This window comes from Triticum urartu, chromosome 6, assembly GCF_003073215.2.
Source record: "Triticum urartu cultivar G1812 chromosome 6, Tu2.1, whole genome shotgun sequence".
In the NCBI taxonomy this organism is placed as follows: domain Eukaryota; kingdom Viridiplantae; phylum Streptophyta; class Magnoliopsida; order Poales; family Poaceae; genus Triticum; species Triticum urartu.
Window position 1 is genome coordinate 263356714 of NC_053027.1, and position 7384 is coordinate 263364097.

Genomic DNA, 7384 nt, shown 5'->3' on the forward strand with positions numbered 1-7384 from the left:
ATGAGGGCACCTGTCCAGCCCCCTCGCGAGGCATGTGAGGGAGAGTATAGGTCAAAAACAAGGAACCGAGAGCAGAAAGGAGGCAAAAAGGCAATGGAACCAGGCCAGCAGGGAACACCAGAAAGCAAATTCTGACTAAAGAAAGGCAAGCCAACTGCGGAAAGCAAATAAAAAGCCGCGTCCGGCACCTAGTCTAGTCTTCTTGTCTTCTCACCAGCGCGGAGCTAAGTGCTGCCACTAAGACATGGGAGGGAGCCCCCAAGGCCCGAGGGCGGCACTCCTGAGACTCCGGGGCATGTACAACCCCACTCATCATTACGTGAGAGTGTCACGAGCGGAGATTCTTCATAGGCACTGGGCCTTGCTTCACAGGCGCCGGGCCTTGCTTCATGGGTAGAACTTCTAGAGGTGCTGGATGTTCCAGGCGTTCTGGATTGGGATCCCGTCCTGCGTCTCCACGCGTGCAGCGCTAGGCCTAGAGATGTGGGCGACCTGAAACAGGCCCTCCCACATGGGCGAGAGCTTGTGCAGCCCTTCCCTGGAGAGCACCCACCTCAGGACAAGATCACCCACCTCGAGCGTCTTGGAGCGGACGCTGCGACAGTGGTACTGCCGCAGCGCCTGCTGGTACCTCGCAGCTCGGAGCGAGGCTTCACGGCGGCGCTCCTCCCCCAGCACTAAGTCCATTCCCCGCATGGCCTCCTGCTGCGTTTCATCCAACGCCAGGACCCACGTGGAGCAATGCCTGACCTCGTGTGGGAGAACCGCTTCTGCTCCATAGACGAGGAAGAACGGGGTCTCGCTTGTGGGCCTGGTGGCGGTGGTGCAGATGGACCGCAGCATGGACTAGAGCTCGTCGTGCCAGCCCCTGCCGCAGGCCTCGAGCTTCTTCTTGAAGGTCCTAGCCTTGAGGCCCCTCAGGACTTCCGCGTTGGCGCATTCGGCCGGGCCATTACTCCTTGGGTGCGCCATGGAGGCGTAGCAGATCTGCTTCCAAGGTTAGCACAATTTTTTTTAAAGAGGTTGCTAGTGAACTGTGAGCCTTTGTCAGTGATAATGTGATTAGGGACCCCAAATCGGCTTACGCGGCCCTTGATGAACTTGACTGCTGACCCAGCTGGGATGGTGCATACGCTTCCACTTCCGCCCACTTGGTGAATTTGTCGATGGCGACGTAGAGGTAGCGGTAGCCTCCAGGCGCTCGAGGGAATGGGCCCAGGATATCCAGCCCCCAGACCGCGAACGGGCACGAGAGCGGGATAGTCCGGAGCTCCTGAGCTGGCTGGTGGATCTGCTTGGCGTGGAACTGGCAGGCCTCACAGGATTTCACCAGCTCGGTCGCGTCGTTGAGTGCCGTGGGCCAGTAGAACCCGCTGCGGAAAGCCTTGCCGACTAGTGTGCGCGACAACGAGTGGTGCCCGCAGTCTTTGCCATGTATGTCAGCCAGTAGTTCATTCTCCTGCTCCTTGGAAATGCATCCTAGAGAACCATCATTTGGCCGCTTCCTCTATACTTGACCGTCCTGAATGCAGTATGCCATAGCCTGCCGGGCCACACGCTCCGCGTCTTTGTCTTTCCTCGACAACGTGCCTTGCGTCGGGTATGCCCTGAACTCCTCGGTCCAACACCACTCCTGAGGCTCGAGCGCTAAGAGGAGGCGATCTCCTGTGGTCGGGCCACAAGCGGGGGCTCCCGAGGCTGGTGGCTGGGGGAGTTCCTCCTGAGGTGGAGCTGGCTCCGCAGGCGGAGGTGCTGCCGAAGGCTTTAGGAGCCGCTCCTCGAAGACGCTAGGTTCTTGGGGTAGCCGCTTGGATGCTCTTTTGGAGATGTCATCGGCCTCCTTATTGGTGCCGCGGGCACGTGCTGCAGCTCCAGGCCTAGGAACTGCTTCTCCATTTTGCGTACCTCTGCGAGGTATGCCTCCATGTGCTCATAATTCGGCTCGTCCACCTTGTTGAAGAAGTTGACGAGGAGCTGCGAGTCTCCCTTGATAGTGAGGCGTTTCACCCCCAGGGCCACCACGGCCTTGAGGCCAACGATGAGACCCTCTTACTCTGTGATGTTGTTGGAGACCTTCTCGCTCCGCTGGAAGCAGAGTTGCACTACGTAGTAAAGCTTGTCCTGAGTGGGCGAAATGAGCACGGCTCCAGCCCCCGCGCCCTGGCGTGCGAACACGCCATCGAAGTACATGACCCAGCCATCTAGCACTTCACTCCCTAGTGAGAGGGATTGGTTCTCTCCTGCTTCGAGCTCCGGGGTATCGGTCCATTCTACCACAAAGTTGGCAAGTGCAACCCCCTTGATGACCCCGATTGTGCTAAACTCCAGGTCAAACCCTTGTAGCTTGATGTTCCATTCGGCAACCCTTCCCGCGGCATTGGGGCTCCTGAGCACTCTCTCCAATGGGTAAGTTGAGACGACCTTTATGGGGTGACCCTGGAAGTAGTGGTGTAGCTTACGCGAGGCCACCAAGAGCGCGAGCAAGAGCTTCCGAGGCATGGGGTACCGTGCTCTCGCATCTCGTAGCACTGTGCTAACGAAGTACACTGGGTGCTCGACAAGGGCAGGAGAGCTGACAGTATTTTTGGCTCCTGGAGACTATGGTGTTTCCTGTGGATCTCCAGCTCCTAGGGCTTGATGACTAGCCAGGGCAGCCGCTGTCTCATGAGCATCGCCTTGGTGTTGTGCAGCCTCATCTAGCTTGGCGGCTCCATTTGGTGGGCCCTTGACTTGGGGCTCCTCTCTGAGGGCCTCCAGCGCCGCGCTAGTGGAGTGGGGTGTGGCAGATAGGTAGTGTACCAAGGGCTCGCGAGGATGAGGCGCCACCATCACCGGTGGGCTGTTCAAGTATCTCTTGAGGTCTTGAAATGCTAGGTCGGCCTCGGGGCTCCACTCGAACGGACCCTTCTTCTTCATCAGCTTGAAGAACGGCAAGGCGCACTCCCCCAACTTGGAGATGAAGCGCCCCAGTGAAGTCACGCAGCCTGCAATCTTCTACATCTCCTTGAGGTTTTGTGGCGGGCTCACGCCTTCGATTGCCTTGACCTTCTCCGGGTTAGCCTCGATCCCCCTGTGGGACACGAGGACACCCAACAGCTTGCCGGAAGGAACACCAAACACACACTTGAATGGGTTGAGCCACAGGTCCACCTGGCGTAGGCTCGCGAAGGTCTCCTCCAGGTCCTGAATCAAACTTCTTGCCTCCCGAGACTTCACCACAATGTCGTCGATGTAGGCCTCAGCATTTCCCCCAAGTTGCCGCCCCAAGGCGGTGTGCATCAGCCGCTGGAAGGTTGCTCCTGCGTTGCGCAGTTTGAATGGCATGCAAGTGTAGCAGTATACCCCGCATGGGGTCAAGAAAGCTGTTTTCTCCACATCTTCCACCGCCATCTTGATCTGGTGATAGCCTGAAAACGCATCCAGGAAACATAGTAGATCACACTCGGCGGTGGAGTCGACAATCTGGTCGATGCGCGGCATTGGGAATGGGTCTTGAGGGCAAGCCTTGTTGAGGTTGGTGAAGTCGATACACAGGCGTTCCTTTCCTCCTTTCTTCGGCACGACGACTGGGTTTGCCAAGCATTCTGGGTACCGGACCTCGTGAATGACACCTGCTGCCTCCAACTTGTGGGTTTCCTGAACGATGAAAGACTGCTTCACCATGGATTGTCGCCTCGCCTTCTGCTTCATAGGGCGCACATTGGGGCACACCCTCAGATGATGCTCAATCACTCCTCTCGGGACCCCAACTAGTTGCTTAGGTTCCCAGGAGAATACTTCCTTGTTCGCCCACAAGAAGTCCACCAACTCCTTTTCTTGATCTGGGGAGAGGTGGACGCGTATGGTAAAGGTGGCTCCAGATGCCCCGTCCTCGTCGACTGGTATTTGCTTTGTCTTGGCTTGGCCTTGAGTGAATAGATGCTTCTTCTTGGTCGGCGCAGCCCCCTTGGTTCTGGACACGGCCTTGTCGGTCGGGAAAGCTGCCGATATGGCCCTAAAGGCGATCTTGAGGGCCACCATGGCTTCCTTGGTGTCTCCGACCACGGTGAGGACGCCCTTGCTTCCTGGCATCTTCATGATGTTGTACGGCAAGCCGATGCGGGCAATGTCGAAGTCGATTAACTCGGTGCGGTAGTTGTCACGTGTGCCGAAGGTTACAGGGAGACGGATCTACCCAGGGGTTTGGAGGAGCCGCCGCCGACTTCGGACAAGGGCTTGCTGGGGCGGAGCCACTCAAGCGGTATGTGAAGGAGGCTAAAATCCTCCACGGAGAGCACGTTGTGGCCGGCGCCGCCGTCGATGAGGGTCTTGGTAACGGCTACGCTACAGATGGTCGGCGTGCGAAGCATCGGAAGCACGCCCGAACCGACGGTGGTGACTGGGTAATCTCTTGAGTTGAAGGTCAGGTCGGCCTTGGGCGCCACCCAACCTAGGGGAGCCCCTGACGCGTGGAGTTGGCGCTGATCCGGCAAAAGAACAGCTTGACGTGACAGTCCGAGGGCGGCAACTACGAGCCACGGAGGAGAGCCGCGACAACAGGGGGTGCTGGTCCCCCGAAACGCGCGGTGAAGAGGTCGCGCAGCTCCTCCCAGGAGGCCACAGAAGATTCCGGCAGATGGAGGAGCCAGGCGTGCCGCACGCTAGCGAGGGACATCGGGAGCCAGTTGGCCATGACTTTATCGTTGCCCCCGGCCTCTAGGACGGCCTCCTAGTACGCCAGCAGAAAGGCCGCCGGATCCGCCGCACCATCGTAATGGGGCGGCATCTCTGGCTTGAACTTGTGCGGCCACTAGACCCGCCGCAAGGCAGTGGTGAAGGCTCGGAGCCCCTCGGTGCTGCGGAGGGCGCCCGTCGATCCAATCGGAGAAGAGGCGGCGTCCATGAGAGCCGGTCGGAGAGGCGAGGCCGTCGGGGCAGGAGGCAAGGCTTCGGCGCACCCCTACTTGGCGCGCCAAATGTCGGATTTCGGGTTCCGGCAAAACCCTTATGGGTTCGAACACTAGGGTGCGCATAAAGATCTCTCCCCCCTCTAGCTCGCGCTCCGTACAATCTCACGACCTAGCTCGAGGAACCCAAAGAGCGAGAGACACAAGATTTATAGTGGTTCGGGCCACCGTTGTGGTGTAATACCCTACTCCAGTATGGTATGGTAGATTGCCTCTTGGGCTGAGGATGAACAGTTACAAGGGAAGAACAGCCTCCTGAGGGGAGGTGTTCTTGTGCTTGGTGAACTTGTGTGGTTGGGGTTGATCTCGATGAGCCAATCCCTTTATATGGTGGTGGCTAGTCCTCTTTAAAGAGGCCCTGGTCCTCTTCGCAAATATTGAGCAGGAAGGGATCCCACAACGACCAAATTCGAAGGGAGACTACTAGAACAAGTTATCCTGACAGAAGTAGTCTTCTCCTACCAAAGGCTCTGGTGGTGACGCCGTCTTGGGCTCCACGATGACCTCCATCCTGCCATCTTGGTAGTCTTGGTCTTGTTGCACCAATATGGAAACATTTGCCTGATCCCTCGGGACTCCTCACCTGTGCTTGCCTCTTTAGCACCAAACAGGAAACGAGGACACTGCGCGTGCTGGCGCCCGATTTGCGCCCGCCTGGCTCCAGTCATCATGGCTTGCATCACAGAAAGCTCGCGAGGTGTCCCTTGCCTTGATCTCTCCGCCCCTCGTGAGCCGGCCTGGTGAGGCCGCCCCTGAGGAGGTTCTGCGTCGTCCGCCTCACGAGGCTTGGCCCCTCACGAGGGTCTTGAGTGTTCGCTGATGGATATGGGCCGTACAGGGCCGCTGATGGAGCCACGTTGTGGGCTGCAGGCAGGCAAGTCTAGGGACCCCCGTTCCCAGAACGCCGACAGTCACCCTTGATGACAAATAGGAAAGCGCGCTCATTGCCTTCCTGCGGGCAAATATCGATGTATTTTCCTGGCAACCATCTGATATCCCTGGTGTTCCCAGGGAGGTAATCGAGCACCACCTTGCAGCCTGCCCACATGCCCGACCTATCAAGCAGAAAGTCCGGAAGCAGGCCTTGGAGAGGCAGCAGTTCATTGCAGAGGAGATCAAGAAGCTTGAAGCAGCCGGTTTGGTCAGAGGGGTGTTGCACCCCACGTGGTTGGCAAATCCAGTGGTAGTCCAGATGGCTAACGGGAAGTGCAAGCTTTGCATAGATTTCACAGATCTTAACAAAGCTTGCCTGAAGGACCCATTCCCCTTGCGGCGAATCGATCAGATTGTGGATTCCACTTCAGGTTGTGATTTGCTCTCCTTTCTGGATGCATACTCTGGGTATCATCAAATATTTATGTCCAAGAAAGATGAAGAGAAGACGTCGTTCATCACCCCATGTGGTACGTACTGTTTTGTCTGCATGCTGTTAGGATTAAAGAGTGTCGGGTCCACTTTTGCAAGGGCAGTCCAGATTGGTTTTGAGCCGCAGCTACATAGAAACATAGAAGCTTATATGGATGATATTGTGGTCCAGACCAAGGATAGAGCCACCCTTATTCAGGATTTGGAGGAAACATTTGCTAATCTGCGCAAGATCAACTTGAAGCTCAACCCGAAGAATTGTGTGTTTGGCGTTCCCTCCGGCAAGTTACTTGGGTTCTTTATGTTCCATCGAGAGATCGAAGCCAACCCTGACAAGATCAAAGCTATTAAGCAGACCCAAGCACCAAGGACGGTCAAGGATGTGAGGCATCTAACTTGGTGTGTTGCCGCACTAAGCAGATTCTTCTCCAAGTCTGCCGAGCACGCCCTGCCGTTCTTCAAAATTTTGAAGAAGGCAGGGCCCATGAAGTGGACTCCGGAAGCAGATGCAGCTTTCCAAGACTTGAAGACCTACTTGTCCTCTGTGCCTACCCTAGTTGCTCCCAAACCATATGAGCCATTGTTGTTGTACTTAGCGGTAACCAACCAAGTGGTTAGTGTAGCCTTGGTAGCACATCGGGAAGTGGATGAAGCAGAAAGTGAGCAAGTACCGGTAGAGTCAGAGAAGGATCAGGACAGTAATGAGCATGATAGCGAGAGCAACCCCAAGGACATGGCAAGGAAGAAAGTGGTGCGGCGCCCAGTGTACTTCGTCAGCTCCTTGTTATAGGGGGCGAGATCGAGGTACTCTATGGTGCAAAAGTTCATCTTTGGTCTCATCATGGCCTCAAAAAAACCGTGCCACTACTTCCAACCCATGAGATCATGGTTGTCACTCGTTTCCCGTTGCAAAGGATACTCCGAACCCTGAGGCTACTAGCAGAATAGTGGAGTGGGCTTTGGAGTTATCCAGTTTTGGCTTGAAATTTGAGAGCACATCAACTATCCAGAGCAGGGCATTGGCAGAGTTTATCGCAGAATGGACGCCAACCCCTGATGAGGAAGTGCCAGAG